The sequence below is a fragment of the Thermobia domestica genome, chromosome 15, assembly GCF_964235325.1.
Source record: "Thermobia domestica chromosome 15, izTheDome1.hap1.1, whole genome shotgun sequence".
NCBI classification, from domain to species: domain Eukaryota; kingdom Metazoa; phylum Arthropoda; class Insecta; order Zygentoma; family Lepismatidae; genus Thermobia; species Thermobia domestica.
In genome coordinates, this window is record NC_137468.1 from 37664921 (window position 1) to 37683967 (window position 19047).

Sequence of the window (19047 nt, forward strand, 5' to 3'; positions counted from 1 at the left end):
CATTTTTATGTCCTATCTTCGCACTTTGCCCTCATTTATCTCCCACTTTGTATACGGTCTGCCACTAAACACCCTCTTTTTCTATGTTTCTTTTGATGTTGAATCCAGTGCTAGCAATCATTTTCAGCAATTGAATTCACCAAATCGGAATGGTCTCTTGTATACGGGAATCAATGTAATTGGCATACTTCTTTTGATTTATTTACTTGTTGGTAAATCTGAACCATATCTTACGTGTGCATAAGACAAAAAAAAAAAAAAAAAAAAAAAAAAAAAAATGCCGCGGTGGCTGAGTCCTATAGCGCTCATCTCTGATGCGTGGGGTACCTCGTTCGATCCTATCTCGGTCCAAATGGGGTCCATGGCAGACAAACGTCATGTACGTAGATTTTCTTGACATTGATCTGTTTCTTCTCATTTTCTTCATTGATTATTATCATTTGCGTCTGCTTTAGCTTCAGTGCATGTGGAACGTCAAACTAGAAATTTAATTTCAAACCAGAGTTGGACTGTGTTCAACAGGTGACATTACACTTTAAAAAAAGTTTTTATCGGATATAAAATTTTCCTTAAGTGATACGCATTATTCCCGTCTCCCCTAATATTGTAAAATTTTTGCTGTTTTCTTTCCAATGAACTAGAATTTTAATGTTTTAACTTTACCGATTTCTACTTCTACTTTATCTGTCATTTTCTTCGCGAAAACTGCATATCTAGTATAATTTTAATATGTATAGTCGTGTCACTGTATGAATCGTCTCCCAATCACATAGCAGTACGATTTAAAGAAGAAGACTGTCGTTAGCTGCTGATAACTTCATATTCTAGAAACACTGTAGCAAAGAGCAGGGGTGCCCATCCCCCCCCCCAAAGCTGATGGCGCACTCCCCCCAAAAACTAATAATCTCTTCCCTCCTCAAAACTCAAGTCCCCTAAAAACAATTGCCCAGTGTAGCAGTAGTTTTTATAGTACTAGTAATTGTTATTTTTGTTGTTGTTTTTATTTCCTGTAATAGTATTATAGAATACTTGTAGTAGTAGTAGGGGCAGTAGTAATTATAAAAATGGCATTACTTTTATTAGTAGTCTTGGTAGTGTACAACACGAAATATGTTCTATAAGGATATTGAAGGGTATAAAAACTTCTACACACTGTGTATGGCACAGGTATTCCTTTTTTACAATTAGTAGTATTTTTTTCTTTACAAAATACTGATATAATTCCCTTGTACATGAAAAGCAAAACGCAAGTTACAAGTTATTGAGTTTGATACAAAAAGAAAATGTTATCCTCGAAATTAGCCTACAAAAAGAAGTGATATCCAACAAAAAACATTCCTGTAAAAGAGCCAAGTACGAGTGACCTTAAAAAGAATTGAAATCACAAAAATAGGCGCCAAGTTCTGGTGGACAACAGTTACAAACACTTACTGGCTCACTTCAAATTTAGATTTGAAACTTGGCTATTGTCTGTATGGTTACCACTAGCTCACAATTATGTCAAACTACTTTATAATTTTCAACAGACAACATAGGCAAGTTTCAAATCTAAATTTGAAAGTGATTCCTTGAGTGTTTGTAACTGTTGTTCACCAGAACTTGGCGCCATCATTTCATATAGCAACTTGCGCGGTACTTCATTCATAGAGTTTCTAAGCAGGGGGGTAGGGGGATTCATTCTCGAGATTAAAAAAAAAAATCGCATCGTGTTCTAATGTTATTCTGACGACAGCAACATTACTTATTCGACATTAGAGTAAAATTATTTCCCAATTTTTTTATTCCCCCCAATTTTTTTTCTCGATGGCACAACTTGCGCCATTCATCCCTCCTGTGGGCGGCCCTTCTCTTTTAAAACAAACCAACCTTTCCTTTCATACGGCTACTTGCGCGGCACTTCATTCATCGAGTATCGAAGCAGGAAGTACGGGGGTTCACCCCGGAAAATTTTTGAAAATTAGCTTCTCAAAATCGTGTTTTAATGCTATTCCGACAGTAAAATTGCAAGTTCGAAAGTAGAGTAAAATCCCCCCCAAAATTTTTCTCAATGGCGCAGCTTGCGCCATACATCCCCCCTGTGGGCGGCCCTGGCAAAGAGAACCATACGCACAAAATTTTTTAACCTGTTCAACTACATACCAATAATTAATATTTGTGTGAAAAGATAATAAGAGTAACTGAAAAAACTTGAAATCTTTGAGTTTTACGTCCTACGGTTATGCCGGTTATGCTAAAGGAGACGGTGATGATGAGAAATGAAGGAAAGGGTGGAATAAATAAAGTGGAAGGAAACGGAATAACCCCGAGAAAATCCACGAGCACGGTGTTTGTCCACCACAAAGGCCACACGGCGTGAGCTGGGATCGAGTCAGGGATCCCAAGCACGGGAGGTGAACGCTCTACCACTGAGCCACCGCACCCCCACGAGTAACCGAGTCTAAACAAAAATAATAATACAAGAATTTAGAGAATACACACGGATACGCCAATAAGCAAAACCAGTACTGCTGTAACTGATTGGCGAAGTTCAGAGGATGTCCGCTAAATTGCAAACACAGCATTAACTCCACGTGGTCTCCAAATCAGCTCGAGTAAATAAATAGGTGGGGCCAGGCCGGGAGTAAGATCAGCCGGACATTAGTAAGCAAAGGGTCTTTCCTAGTAAGATAGTGAAATCGGTCCTTGATCCAAATTGGGTCGCTATTGACCCAAAAGATTACCCTTGACCTAAAACTACCTCCAATATTTTTTGACTCCCTACCCCCTCCCCTTTCCGAATTATCGTATCATACTTGCTCAAAATTGAATATTTTTAAATTTTGGTAGGGGTGGTCGAAACATTTTGAAAGTTTCACAGATTGTAGATACTATCTAGATGTAAATCTGCAATTTTTTTTCAAGATCATTGATGCGTTTTTTGTTTATTTTTTGCTTGTTGAAAATTTCAAAAAATTATAGGAAAAATTTGTGGGGGCACGTCGCTGTTCTTTTGGTTAAAAAGTTTGTTATACTCTTAGGTACAACATATAGGCCTATATTTTTTTTCCGGGACCTGAAAGTGATGGGAACATTGTCAAATGAAATAAAACTGAAAACAAGCGTGTTTTTCGCAGTTTCCCCACCATTTTAGGGCCCCTCGCAATAATCCTTTGCCAGAGTTCACAATTTTCCTTTCTCTTGCGTCCCTTTCGCTTCTGTCGTCCTTCGGCTGCTTCGATTGTGTCAATTTTGGAATAGAGATACAAAATATATCTTTGTAACAGTGCTTCCACTTCAACCGACTGTTGCACAACGAAGTTACACACACCTGGCGTCGGCTCCTCGTATCTATCAGTACTTGCTACACTGGCCGCACACAGTGGCGCTCTCTATCGCGAGCTGTGTGTAACTTTGTTGTAACAAATAAAACACAGTTCTGACCAGAGCAGAATGAAATATATTAAAAACTATACTTACAATGTGTTACAGTTTCAAGGACCTAACGTCCTCTTCATCAGACACAAACACTTTGAACTTTGTTGTGCAAGAGTCAGTTGAAGTGGAAGCACTGCTACGGAAATATATTTGTTGTTTGTGTTCCGCAATGGACACAATCGAAGCAGCTAAAGGACGACAGAAGCAGAAGGGATGCAAGAGAAATGAAAATTTGAACTTTGGCAAAGAATTGTTTGAAGAGGCCCTCACCTTGAAAACAGTGCGAAAAACACGTTTGTTTTCAGTTTTATTTCTTTTTGACAATGTTGCCACCACTTTCAGGCTCCGAAAAAAAAATATGTTGTACCTAAAGGTATAACAAATTTTTTAACCAAAAAATCAGCGACGTGATCCCCCCCCCAAAAAAATTCTACATTTTAAAAAAAATTCAACATGCAAAAAAATAAAGAAAATACGCATCAATGTTTTTTTTAACTGCACATTTACATCTAGATTATATCTACAATCTGTAAAACTTTCAAAATTTTTCGACCACCTCCAACAAAATTTTAAATATATATATATATTCAATTTTGAGCATGTATGATACGATAATTCAGTAAGGGAAGGGGGTAGGGAGTCAATTTTTTTTTTGGAGGTAGTTTTAGGTCAAGGGTAACCTTTTGGGTCAATAGCGACCCAATTTGGATCAAGGGCCGATTTCACTATCTTACTAGGAAAAAAATTTCAGTAATATTAAATTTACGCAAAAATGAAATCTTTCACTTTAACGTTCCACGATTGTGTCCTTTAGGCTAAGGGAGACAATGATTAAAGCAAGTGAATGATTATGGAAAGATTGATGGAATGAGAAAGTGGGAGGAAACAGGAGAACCCAAGAAAACACACGAACAGGTTAGTGTTTACCACAAACTTACTTAGCCAGGGGGATCAAACCAGGAACCCCACGGACCACAGGTAAGCACTCTAGTACTGAGCCATCATAATTTCCTAAATTTACGTATATATATATTCATTATGCAATTCATTTTGAAAAAGTAACGGACATTTAACTAGACTTACAGAAGAATCCAATAAAGTGAAACCATTGAAACCTTTGTTCATTTCCAAGAAAGCAGAAAAAAAAATCCCCATCTAAATTCATGGTCAAAAAATAAAGATGGCGTCGATAGCTAACATCGATAAGAAAAGGTTTCAGTGTGGTTTCGAAACAAAAAGGAGAGGGGGGAGGGAAGAAAATCCCGAAACGTGATGTGATTTTTCTTTGAGGTTTAGGAATTCTGTTGGTTGGGTTTCAAATGGGTCAAGGGTAAGGTGATAAAATTACGAATCTTTTATTTTCTTCTTCTTCTTCTTTAATCGTTTGTGGCTTACAAGTAATTATAGTATCATATGCATTTTTTTCTGGTTTTTAATAAGTGCTGAAATATATTCTTTCTAGATTTTTTCGTATCCTCGACCTTAATTTTACCATGGCGTGAACGATAAAAGATTTGCATTCATTTCAATATATTTAGTCACGCATTCAGGAAATAAAGGAACATAAACAAGAAAAAAATAAATGTATGTTTATTTCATTAAAGCTGTTAATCAGAGGGTATAAGAAAGAACAAATAAAAAATAAAATAACTCTGGGTACTGGTAATATTGAGCATATGGTTGATATTCTATAGTTAAGTATTTGACCAAGGAGGTAATCCAACATGGCGACCATACTAGTTTACGATTATTAAATCAACATTTAAGCCATTTTTATTTGACTATATTTTTTATTTTTAAAAAAAATTTTTAGAATGATCTTTGTAATGTGTGCTGCATTCAGAATCTACTTCGTGCTTTCATTTTGAGTTAATATCGACAATTTAAATAATTTTAAATACTAGTTTACTACTAGCAGGCAAATTCCGACGCATGTCTGGGTCATTTTGATAGTTGGGTATCCCGTAATTATAACTACGTGAATCGAGTTATAAACTAGTGTTATAGAGGACTCGATTAAAGTTGATGCCTCTATAATTTTTAAACAGTAATGTTTGAAAAAGAAAGCATCCCACTAATTAATGTGAGCTTCATATTTGTTCTACATGAACCATCATTATTGTGTGTTCAACGAACTTGAAGAGTTCGTTACTGAAGTCTCTATGTCTGTCGTTATTTGCGATTTTTCAATTTTGAGCCGTCCATTCGATCGAGCGTCAAAAACTGTGAGGAAATGATGGAATTTTTCGCGTCACTCTTACCGTTCCCGAGATATTGACCAAAAATGGCCGATTTCCGGAGATTTAAGGAGCCATATCTCAGGAACCATAAGTTATAGAGAGATGATATTGGTGTCGATCAATATCTAATAGGATGGTGAATATTTCGGTACCAAATAGCAACCGATGGCCACTGTCTGACTGGCCACTGGTTTGGCCAGTGTCCACCAGTTAATATCGGTGGCCACTAAGAATTCAAGAATAAGAATTTTCTAACGGTTGAGAACTACCAAAAAATTATGTCAGGAGACGCTACTGAAGTAATTGTTGAGAATTACAATTCTTTTATGATTTGCGAATAAATACAGCGTTGAGATCAGGCTTGCCACACTCGAGACTTGCGATGATGCCAAACACGGGTCTGAATTATGCTAGATTTTTGTAAATTATGCCAGATTTTCAAATTATCTTTCCTAACTAATTTTAAAGACACGCCCCTTCTTATCTTCATTATTTTAATGAAGTGTATTAACTGTATTCATGTACAAATTTAATATGACGCTGTTAGGAATGATGATAAATGGCACGTTATAGGGGAGGATGGTCGAATTTATATTTTATGAATGGATAACATTTTAAGAAATATATATACAACATGCCGCTTACGACACAGCCCTGAAGTATTTCCTTTAGTGTATTACTAGTTGTTTCCTGATGCTCAAATCCCTCCCCTCTCAAGTTGTAAATTGAAAGGAACAGAAACATCCAAGATAATCACACATTCAGGTGTCAGTTGGCAGTAATAAAACTATGGGTAAGTAAATATGTTTTGCAGTCACGTTTGCTATTTTTGAACATTTGCGTTTGCTCTGAATTCAACAAAAAATTACAACCGCAGAAATACTGACTGGTTTCATTGCTCCAACCATCGCTTCAACTTTAAAAAAATAATTCCCGACGGTCTTTAAAACATCTAAATTTTCGTTCTTTTTCTTTTTAACAAAGGATAAAATGAAATTATGCTAGATTTGGCCAGGATGCTAAAGTCAAGATGCTAGATGCTAAATGCTTGTAGATTATGCTAGATCTAGCACCAAGATGCTAGATATGGCTTCACTGGTTGAGGTGTGTGTCATAAGAACTACAGTTCAAGAAAACAGATCAACATCTGCTAGCAGACCAATAGAAAACACGAATGTTATCTAGCAAAGTCAGTGCAGAATGAAACTGGTGAACCTGCGCGATAGCGCGAGTGTGTATCCGAAGGGAGCAAGCGCGTCAGCGATTATAAGGGTATACAGGTGTCAGCGAGGGTAGTGAAAAGAAGTGGGTTTTCGCGATGATATGAATTCCAGTAGCACTTGTCATGGTCTCGTCAATTGTAGCTGCTAATTAAATATTTTCATAGCGAACAATTTTAGCTCCTGTTAAAAATATTTACGCTGCCGCTATTGAAAATATTTACATTGCTGGCTATTTCAGGTCCTATTAAAATTATTTACATTGCAGAAAATTTTAGCTAGTTTAAAAATATGTATATAGCTAACAACTTTAAATCCTGTTAAATTATTTACGCCGTCGATAATTTCAGCTGTTATTAAATATATTTATGCTGATGACAATTTTGGCTCCCATTAAAAATATTTACTCAACCGGAAACTATTCAAAATGTAACAATTATACATTTTAAGTTATGTTCTTCTTCGAATATATTTCTGTACTCATTCAACATAGGAAATGATCAACGATAAACCATCTCTTACAATGCACATACATATGAGAGGCTGTTTTTTTTTTTTTTTTTTTTTTTTTTTTTCACGGTTGCACTTGAGTAACAAAGGCATTCGTGAAAGGTGACATTTTATTCATTCCTTTGCAGATTCTTTCGTGGAATTGATTTAGTTCTTGAAACCCGCACCAACTTCTATTCAGTGAACTACACTGTCAAAGATTACATTTTTAATCAAAGATTAACACAAACAGATTTGGATGGAGAAAGAATTTAGACATGATGCAGTTGAAACACATTTTCATTTACTGCAATATCTCATCAATGGAAGTGTAGTTCTGCAGATATGCAGACACAGTTCGTTTGTGCAACATGTGCTTGGTTTTCTGTCAGAAACCCAAATTTTTCTTTGCGCTGACACAAACCCATAGGAAATGATGTTTGCGTTTTGGAAGAATCATAATATCAAATCAAGTTACTATACTAATAATAGAATAGGTGTACAAAAGATTTGAATGGCACCATTACTTAAACGTAGAACATATATATATATATATATATATATATATATATATATATATATATATACATATACACTCCAGTGTCACATAAATTTAGATATAATCAAGAAGTTGGATACTAGAAATGTTCATAGGACATAGTAATTTGTTGAAAACCCAGTGACAATTGTAAATCTGGATAATTTTTAAAATACCTATTTAATAATTCAAATAAAAAGATATCTTGATAACTGAACATCATTGGTCCAAGAAAAGACGCAACCTTCTTAGCTGTACTCTTTTATTTAGTGCATATAGTATTACTTCATACCCTTATTTATCCAGAAGAAATACTTATTTTGATTTGTTTGCACATTCACGCTATTTTACTCGTACAATATAGGTATAAAGATAAAAATATGTTGAGGTTTTGTACGATGCAAATTGTTTCAATACTCTCCAATACCACCAGACAAACAGTGTTGTCCACCCAACATAAAATTATATTTTTCTAACAGCACAACTTTAGATTATTACATATTTCAAATTTACAGGTTAAACTAGAAGTTAAAATATCAGATTTAAATTACCAAAGTAAGTACACTACAGTATCTAAATTCTCGAGGACTCTATAATAATCATAACGCAAGTGTGATGGATGAGACATTGCAAATTTAAAGTACCTTAGTGCCGAGTACTACGATCATTTGATGTATTTCCAATAAACAGTACTTAGATTACAAAAGATTGAAAATTTTAGTCTTTATTTAAAAAAAAAAAAAATTAAAACTTCCAATCACACGTATGGTTTTCAAATAAAGGCAAAGTCTACAATTTCGTAATCGAAAATTCCATAAGGAAATTGATTATAATAAAAATGTATAATATAAGATACAAAAAATTATATGTGTCCTTAAAGAATATGAGACTGAGTGCTGAATCCCCCTTTGATTAAATTCTGTGTACGTCTCTGCATCTTCAACGTAGCACCAATAAAAGACATTTTGTCTATGTATCAATACCAGATCTTGAACAGCTTCTATCACATACAGACCTGAAAATATACTTCCTGTAGTTATATATATATATATATATATATATATATATATATATATATATATATATATATATATATATATATATATATATATATATATATATATATATATATAATTGTGTTCTAAAAATAGCTCCCACAGACTACAAACCACTATTATTCAAATCAAAATAAAGCGAAAAATATCTATAATTGTAGGCTACATCTTTCTGGTCCTGTCGTTAAAATGAACTCTGTAGCGCCTGCTGCCTATGGCTAAAACGGTATTGTCTAACACTCAGTGTTGCCAGACACGGCAAGCAAAATTACACACACCTTCCGTCCAAATTGCACAATTTTACACACAAGCTGGAAGACGGGTCTGACTTCATCGAGGGAGTAAAAATAATTACTCGAGGGAGTGGAGGGACTAAAATAATTCATTCGAGAGAGTAAAAATATTCACTCGAGGGAGTCGAGAGATTTAAATATTCACTCGAGGGAGCCGAGAGAGTAAAAATAATCACTCGAGGCAGTAAAAATATTCACTCGAGGGAGTCGAGGCAGTAAAAATATTCACTCGAAAGATTCGAGGAAGTAAAAATAATCACTCAAGGGTGTAAAAATATTCACTCGACGGATTAAAAATAATCACTCGAGGGAGTAAAAATAATCACTCGAGGGAGTCCACGGAGTAAAAATAATCACTCGAGGGAGTAAAAATATTCACTGAAGGGAGTAAGAATCACTCGAGGGAGTAAAAATATTCACTCGAGGGAGCAAAAATTTTCACTCGAGGGAGTAAAAATAATCACTCGACGGAGTCGACGGAGTAAAATTATTTACTCGAGGGTGTCGGGGGATTAAAAATATTCACTGGAGGTAGCAAAAATATTCACTCAAGGGAGTCGAGGGAGTAAAAATATTCACTCGAGGGAGTCGAGGGAGTAACAATATTCACGCGATGGAGTAAAAATATTCACTCGAGGGAGTCTAGGAGGTCTAGTTTCTCACATGTGATCTCCTATCAGTTTACTCATTCGTTACAATGATACGATATTAGCTTAATTATTTCCCTCTCTCCGCTTATACAATCCAATCTTTTTTTTATTAAGTAACTGCTGTTACACGCATGTATGTATGGCGAACAGCTCAAAATGGTGTACCCAGTTAGAAATATTCAATTGTGGCATTCTTTCCCTTTCTAAACATCTCTGATTTACTTCAGTAACGCTACGAGTACCTGTGTTTAAACTTACTAACTGGAAGAACCGTCTAATGTCCGCATCCTGCAATTTTAGTTGAAATATTGTGTAAAAATATGCGGACATCTCATGGGAGTACACGGTAATCAGAATGCAGTATATAAGATATATCCATTATTATTGTTTGTATATAGTTCACGTTCATGATTTGTTTATGTTCGTTATTGTTTATGTGTTCTGATTATTTCCTTTTAGTGTATAAAAACTTGTTAAAAATTATAAAATATGTATGTGTACAGTAAAAACCGAACTGTTACCAAGTCAGCGTATTTCATTGAAAATTTGCAAGATTTGTGTATTACAGTTTTTCTACATAAATTAATTCTATTACCTGTATAGTTTGTAACGCAAATGACTTAATGTGTTAAATATGTAAGCCATAATAGGAGCAATGTATAAATGCCGTTATATGTAGCACGAAAGAAAAAAATAAATTTTGATAAATTAAGATGATTCTGTTGAGTGAAGATGAATACTAACCCTGCATTACAGTTTATTTTATAATAATGAAATTTTAAATTTCATGTATATTTTTTTAAATAATAAGAAACACATTCATTTATACGAGTATAATCATAGAATATATCACCTCGACTAACTCGCTTAAGATGATAGATTTATGTAATATTAAAAAATAAGAAAAGGTAAAATTAAAATGTAATTATTCAGACGTATAGAAAGACAAATAAATCAAAAGTTATCCATGTAACTCTCCTAATGATGAATTTCATATAGTACGAGAGAATACCAAATTGTCTAGAATATTAGAGACTCGGTAGAGATCACTTGATTACTGTTAGTAATTATGTGCTAGTACAACTTGAAGAGAGAAGAAAAAAAAAGAAAAAGAAAAGAAAATTAACAGTTTAGAAGATGAAAACAAAACAATATTTTTAACAATAAGAATTTACCATGATTATAAATGAAGAGGGTAGTACCTTATCTATATTGGATCAAAAAGTATATTTTGAACCCCCAAAAACCAATTAACATTGGTGGTACAAGACGGTCTTCTAACAACATGAAGTTTAATGAAGATTATACTAATTTATTTGGATCTGTCGTACAAATATTTTCACTTCCTCGACTCTCTCCACTAAATACTTTACTATCTCGCCTCCCTGGAGTGAACATTTTACCCCCACGATTCTCTCAAGTGATTATCTCTATTCCGTCGACTCCCTTGACAATAGTTTTGCTCCCTCGAGTAAATATTTTTACCCCCTCGACTCACTGGAGTGAATATTTTTACTCCCTTGACTCCCGCGAGTGAATAGTCTTACTCCCTCGAGTGAATATTTTTACTCCCTCGACTCCCTCGAGTGAATATTTTTACTCCTTCGACTCCCTCGAGTGATTTTTTTTACTCCCTCGAGTTAGTATTTGTACTCCCTCAACTCCCTCGAGTTAATACTTTTACTCCCTCGACTCCCTCGAGTTAATATTTTTACTCCTTTGACTCCCTCGAGTGATTTTTTTTACTCCCTTGAGTTAGTATTTGTACTCCCTCAACTCCCTCGAGTGAATATTTTTACTCCCTCGACTTCCTCGAGTGAATATTTTTACTCCCTCGACTCCCTCGACTTAATATTTTTACTCCCTCGACTCCCTCGAATGAATATTTTTACTCCCTCGAGTGTATACTTTTACTCCCTCGGCTCCTTCCAGTGAATATTTTTACTCCCTTGCCTCCCTCGAGTGATTATTTTTACTCCCTCGACTCTCTCGAGTGAATATTTTTAGTACCTCGTGTGAATTGCTTTAGTCACTTAACTCCCTCGAGTAATTATTTTTACTCCCTCGACTCCCTCGAGTCCCTCAACTCCCCCGACTCCCTCGAGTAATTATTTTTACTCCCTCGACTCCCTCGAGTCCCTCAACTCCCTCGATTCCATCGAGTAATTATTTTTACTCCCTCGCCTCCCTCGAGGCCCTCGAGTTCCTCAACTCCCTCGACTCCCTCGAGTGATAATTTTTACTCCCTGGACTCCCTCGAGTGAATATTTTTACTCCCTCGACTCCCTCGAGTGAATATTTTTACTCCCTCGAGTGAATATTTTTACTCCCTCGACCCCTTCGAGTGAATATTTTTACTCCCTCGAGTGAATATTTTTACACTCTCGAGTGAATATTTTTGCTCCCTCGACTCCCTGAAGTGAATATTTTTACTCCCTCGAATGAATTCTTTTAGTCCCTCCACTTCCTCGAGTAATTATTTTTACTCCCTCGATGAAGTCAGACCCCTGGAAGACAGTGCACACAACATTACACAATACATAACTACCTAACTATATGTATATTATGTCTAATGACGTACATACCTATACGTACACTCATGTCCAAAATGATTGTTGCATATCTATAACAGGCATGTTGCGCGAATATATTTGGATAATGATATCGCAGGGCACATTTAACACTCTTACTATGTGTATAATCGGCAGAGACATGTATGTGGTAAATTTCATGTCAAAAGATCTGTAAATAAGAACAATATATCGAAAAGAAAAACTTTTCTTGTCCATTTAGTAACATTTTGATGTACTCATTCTATTTTTAGTATTTATAATTTTACTTTCAACCATGCGCGCCGACTACGTGGGTGCTCCAGGGCTCCGGCACCCACATAAATAATCTTGTGAGTGCACCGCACCCACAAGATTTTTAGCTTGAACCCGGGTTTGAACCAGTTTCTCTTGCGTTTAAATTAGTCGTGTTACCGACTGAGCTAGGGCATCCCCAACTTATCCTTATAGTACCGGAATATTTTACTTTCTCACAGAACAGGCCTTTATGACAATGTTTATAAAATATTTTAACTAAAAGTAAGTCAATCAAACATCGAGACTTCCCTGAAAACATATAAGCTAATATGACCCGCCATTGATATGCACCCACATAAATCTTGGAAAGTCTGCGCCATTGCTTTCGACGTACTTAATGTTTTTAATTGGACATCGGCCACTCTGTCGTTCATCTGTTTGCAAAATGGCATTTTCTTCACAAGTGGTGAGAAGACAAAAGACTTCTTACCACCTCCGCCTCATGTTTTGGCCAACATCGAGGGTCAACATTCATTCACATTACTTGCTTGAACAAAGCGTCTTTGCTTGGGGATGTCATGACACCCGCCTCTGAAAAACAAAAATTGAGGTACCAAGGAAACAAGATAGGTTTTATCATACCGTAGAGAAAATAACAAGAGATTAACGATAATAACAAATAACTTGTTCTCTGTGGTTTTATTGCGCTGGCCTGGAGTCAGGCGTTGGAGCTCGTAGTTTTTAGAAGCCAATTTTCAAAAAAAAAAAAAAAAAAAAAAAAATGGTGGAAATAATGAATATTTGAATGAAAGGAACTTTGTAAAAATCATCAATGATCAAAATTTTTAATTGTGCCAAATTACACACAAAATGCACACAGATTGGCATTACACACAAAATGCACAAACAGGCCAAAATTGCACACATTTTGTGCAATTATACACACATTGGCAACGCTGGTAGCAACATTCCAGGTAATGGGGCGTTTACACTTGGTCGATTTAGTCGCACGGTTAAATCGACTCGCTGCATTTGCGACTAAATCGAAGCAACTAGGCCGAATCAGATCGATGGATGTGTTCAATTGTTTCAACCGAAATTGAATGCTGCTTGCCGACTCGCTCTCCTCTGGTCGATTCGAAATCGACTGGGGGGGGGGGCGGTGGCTCAGTGGTAGAGCGTTCACCTCTGGTGCTTGGGGTCCCGGGTTCGATCCCAGCCCCCGCCAAGTGAACTTTGTGGTGGACAAACACCGTGCTCGTGGGTTTTCTCGGGGTTCTCCCGTTTCCTCCCACTTTCTTCATTCCACCGTTTCACTCATCTCTCATCATCACCGTCTCCTTTAGCCTAACCGGCATAACCGTGGGACGTAAAACTCAGAGATTTCATTTCATTTTCGAAATCGACTGGCAATTTTAAAGATGTCCAAGCAAAAAGTAATTGGTACAATTTACGGTGTTATAGCAGAAGAAAATAGAATCGACCACAGAAAATAGAACGTCTTTCAATTCAGTTGCTAGTCGATTAGTCGCTTTCGATCAATAAGCGATTAAGTTGAAGTCCTGTTTACACGGTCGATTGAGTTGAAAGTGACGTCAATTCAACTGAATCGAGCGCAAATCGACTAAGTGTAAACGCCCCATAAAGAACCACAGAGAATATCTACTAATCTATCAAATAGTTACATCGATTCATCGAAAATGTCTCCATGATCGTTTACTTAAGTTTCTTACATGTTACTAAGATGAATTAAAATATCCAAATATCTTCATATATGATCATCAAACAACCTATAAACGAATTTGTACCTTGCAGGTGAAGAGAAAGAACAAGACTCTTGAGGACAGAACGAAAGATCAATCAAATCAAATCAAATGCAATTTAAAGTTGTTTTAAATAATTTAAGGGATGCAGGTGACACGGACTAAATGGTCTGCACCTTCTGGAAATCACATCTTCGAATTGGAGCAGAAGAAAATGAATCAAAGCGCTACTAAAACACAGGATTTGGACAGGTATATTTTAGCACGTATTTTTCTAGTTCGTTTTTAGAAAGTAATAGAATTGCTTACTATTATCAATAATTTGAAACTAAATAAGCGAATCTAGACATTCTGAATATATATTTACATGTATAACGAAGAAAAAATGGAAATGGCAACAACATTAAATTACATTTGATTACAAAAGTAGATGAATGTATGATAAGATAACATTTATCAGTAACGTAATTCCGCATTCATCAATTCATAAGTCTTTATAACATGCGATTCCGATTCATTATGAACTAATATGAATCGTTAGAATCACTGATTCGTTAAAAATCACTGGGAGGAGCGGGCTATACTTAATCCTATAGTTTCACGAGCTGTAGTATGCTCTATAAACTTCTTTTGCATCCGCTTTCTTGCTTTAAATAATGGGGTTAATTCTAATTACGGGGGCCAATACAAACCATGAAGGTAAATACAATGTAATATAACCTAACCTAAGCTAATCTAGGATTGAGTATAGCCCGCTCCCCCCAGTGATTTTTAACGAATCATAGTGATTCTAACGATTCATACTAATTCATAATGAATCGGAATCGCGTGTTATAAAGATTTAAGATGTAAATCTTGCGGTAAGGAAGCTCTTTTAGTATAAATAGTAGTAGTAGTAGCGGTAGTAGTAGTAGTGGTAGCAGTAGTAGTAAGTAGCAATAGTAGTAGAGGTAGTGGTAGTTAGTAGCAATAGTAGTAGTAGTAGTAGGAACGGGTTAGAAGCTCCGCAGGGATTGGTTGGGTTCTGTTCTCGATATAAGTAGCAGTAGTCGTAGTAGTAGCAGCAGTAGTAGGAGTAGTAATAGTAGTAGTAGTAGTAGTAGCAGCAGCAGCAGTAGTAGTAGGAGTAGCAATAGTAGTAGTAGTAGTAGTAGTTGTAGTAGTAGTAGTAGTAGTAGCAGCAGCAGTAGCAGTAGCAGCAGTAGTAGTAGTAGTGACTCTTCCAGTTCCGGTGACAAAGAACTGGGAGGAGCGGGCTATACACAAGCCCTAATCTAATCTAACCTAATTAAAATTAGGCTTTAGTTATCAAAAAGTATGAATTCTTAGGAAAAAATTCTGGCTGTAATTAGAATTTATGCAAATAATGTCTTAATACATTTTAGGCTATTTCTCTCTCTGTATCTTGGCGCATTCCCAAAGACGTAATTGCATACAAATTAGGGTGACCAGATTCTGACAGGCAAAAACTAGGACACAAGTATAGTCAGTGGCGTATTTAAGAAGGGCGCTTCCGAGCTTAAGACCCCCCCCCAAATTTTATTTACTATATTAATGAAATATCTTGCAGAATTTTCTTATTTCCAAGAATAAAGTTTGCAAAGGCCCCTGAAACAAAATCGTGAATACGCCACTGAGTATAATAGTAAATTAAAGCCTACTGCGTCGGCAATATACATGTCCTTATTTCATTTAACGTTAACCTTAAATTAATTATTGATTTTTGATTTAAGAAAAAGGTGGTACTCAACAAAAACATTGAAGGAATTTAACGCAACTCCAAATATTCCAAATGACAAATACAAGATTGATGAAACAATTTAAAACAATGTGATGGAGTAACATAAAGGAGTCACTTTAATGAAAAACAAAACTTAAGTATATTGAAGCATAAAATTTTAATAAAACATAATAACGCGATTCGTCTTAGTTATTTATCCATTACCTTTCGAACTTTTTAATCAAAAATATTAACAAATTATTTTTATTAATACAAGGTCTGTATGATAAGTAATGAGACTCGCCGCGCCGCGGCGCGCGTGTCGCTGGAGCGGGTTTGTCGGTGATGGAGGATGTAGGGGGGGGGTCCGAGCAAAGCAACGCACCGCGCGTCAGTTGGCTCCGAGCCTTAGTGGAGCGCGGACAAGCCTTGGACAAAGCCCTTGTGAACATTCTTGTCACGGCGGAAAATCAACAAACATGGAGGGTTCCATCGAACAGCGTTATGCGATCAAATTTTGCGTTCGCCTGGGTAAAACGGCTACTCAGACGCTTTCTCTCATCACGGAGGCCTACAAAGAGGAAGCCCTATCCAAAGCCCAGGTGTTTCGTTGGCACAGTGCGTTCCGGAACGGCCGGGAAAGCGTTGAGGATCTGGAGAGGGCTGGACGCCCGATAACAGTGACTACGGACGAAACTGTGGCAAAAGTGAGGGATCTCCTGAACTCAGACCGTCGATTATCGTTGAGATTGATTGCTGATGAACTCGATATGAACCACACAACAGTGCACAAGATTGTGACGGAACAATTGGGAATGAGAAAAATCTGTGCGAAACTGGTGCCGCGAGTGTTGACTGACGAACAAAAGCAACGACGTGTTGATTGTTGTCAGGAACTGTTGAACCTCATGAACAGTGACCCTAACTTTGAAGATGACGTCATAACAGGTGACGAGTCGTGGGTGTTCCAGTACGACCCTGAAACGAAACGTCAAAGCGCGGAGTGGCACACTCCTGCGTCCCCGCGCCCCAAGAAGGCCAGAATGTCGAAGTCAAAGGTGAAAACAATGTTGATTGTTTTTTTTGACAATGTGGGGGTGGTCCACAAGGAGTTTGTACCCCAAGGACAAGCCGTCAACGCCGCCTTCTACAAACAAGTCCTTGAGAGACTGCACAGGAGCGTCAAGCGGAAAAGACCGGCGATCGCTAGCCGGTGGAAGTTGCATCACGACAATGCCCCTGCCCACACCGCCTTCTTAGTGACCTCCTTTTTGACCCGGATTGGGGTGGAAGTCCTTCCACAACCACCCTACAGCCCAGATGTGAGCCCGGCCGACTTCTTCCTCTTCCCGAAGCTGAAGCCACGCTTGAAAGGAACCCGTTTTGCAGACGTCACAGCCATCCAAGCAGCCGTGACCACATTTCTAAAGGACATGCCGGCTGCTGACTTCCAGGGGGCGTTTGCAGCGTGGAAACATCGATTGCAGAAGTGCATCGACGCAAGAGGAGAGTACTTCGAAAGCTTTTAAGTCCCTGTACAGATCAGATCAATAAAACAATGTTTCCAGACCTGGTCTCATTACTTATCATACAAACCCTGTATGTGACATACCAACTTAAGATCAGTACAGTGCTTGGTGACATATTTTTCGTTTGAATGTATAATGCGAAGTAACTTGCTCTTTTGCAAAATCATGTCATGGAATCCACTACAGCTACAATTATGGTTACATATGTATGTTATTAGGAGTTAAAGAGTTTCAGTTTTAACTGAGATTTCTCATTACTCTACAAATTACTCATTACACAAAATATCCTTTTAGTCGGAACATTTGTGGAAGGGAGGCATGCACTGAACTCCATATTATCACATACTTGGGAATATAGAATGGATTTTTCTTTAAAATGCTGGAACAATTCATTCCTTCTTAAATCTACTTTTACTTGAGCAGTGTTTCAGAAGCAGCATACTTTCTTTTTACAAGTGTAATCTCATGAAACAGGTAGGAATCGTTTGTTTCTTTTCCTGACATTAGTGTACTTCAAGCTGCTCTGGACATTATCCCTTTCAATTACTGAGTTAAGAATTCAATTCAAAATGTTAATGTCTGCGAAAGGTATGGACCACTACTCAGTTCAATAAAATGAACACAGTTATTTCTTAAAAATCGATTCAGAAAAAAATGCTTATGATTCGAAATGTTGTGAATAAAGAATAAAACATTAAAGTATTGCAAATAAGTTAAATCATGACATTTTGCAGGACATTTTTAGAAAAATAAACACACTGCTGAACAAGACTGCACTTATTTAATATAAAAACACATTTACACGTGACGTTTCGATCTTCTAGCCAAGATCCTCATCAGACGTACACTGAGTGATACAAAAACTACTCAAGTATATATACACCATTAATCTCCCTATCTGCTCTCTCATTTGACATTTTTAAAAAGAACGTTTCTCAATTTTCTAGGGGTCTTTGTAACACGCAGGACAGCTCTTTGAAAAACAGTACTGTACCGCGAAAATCAGTACGTCTGATCACCTTAATACAAATTGATAATATATATATTCATCCAGAAAACATGGACTAATCTATGCTAAATAGTTATTATGAGCAGGAATTGTAAATATTTCCGTTGAGAGCAGATCCAAACTGGTGGGCTCCCACGGGGATTGCGTTCGTAGAAAGCAGGCGATTGGTAAGCGCGATTTGTGTATGCGCGATGAAGATTGTCTTACAAGACAGTCACTATTCATATTAGAGCTTGCTTACTATGTACTCTTTTTCTTCTTTATTCGCTTTGCACAATACGGAGAAATTAATTTATAAACTAAATTCCAGGAATTAATGT

The 19047-nt window shown here is 36.7% G+C and overlaps 1 protein-coding gene across 1 annotated transcript in view; it reads left to right on the forward strand.

Annotated features, from left to right (window-relative positions):
- Nucleotides 1-14505: 14505 nt before the first annotated feature.
- Nucleotides 14506-19047, forward strand: part of LOC145670976 (uncharacterized) — a 79785-nt gene continuing 75243 nt past the window's right edge. Inside the window, exon 1 of the mRNA XM_081739596.1 lies at nucleotides 14506-14721. The gene's annotated coding sequence lies outside the window, so the exon portion shown is untranslated. The remainder of the gene's footprint in view (nucleotides 14722-19047) is intronic.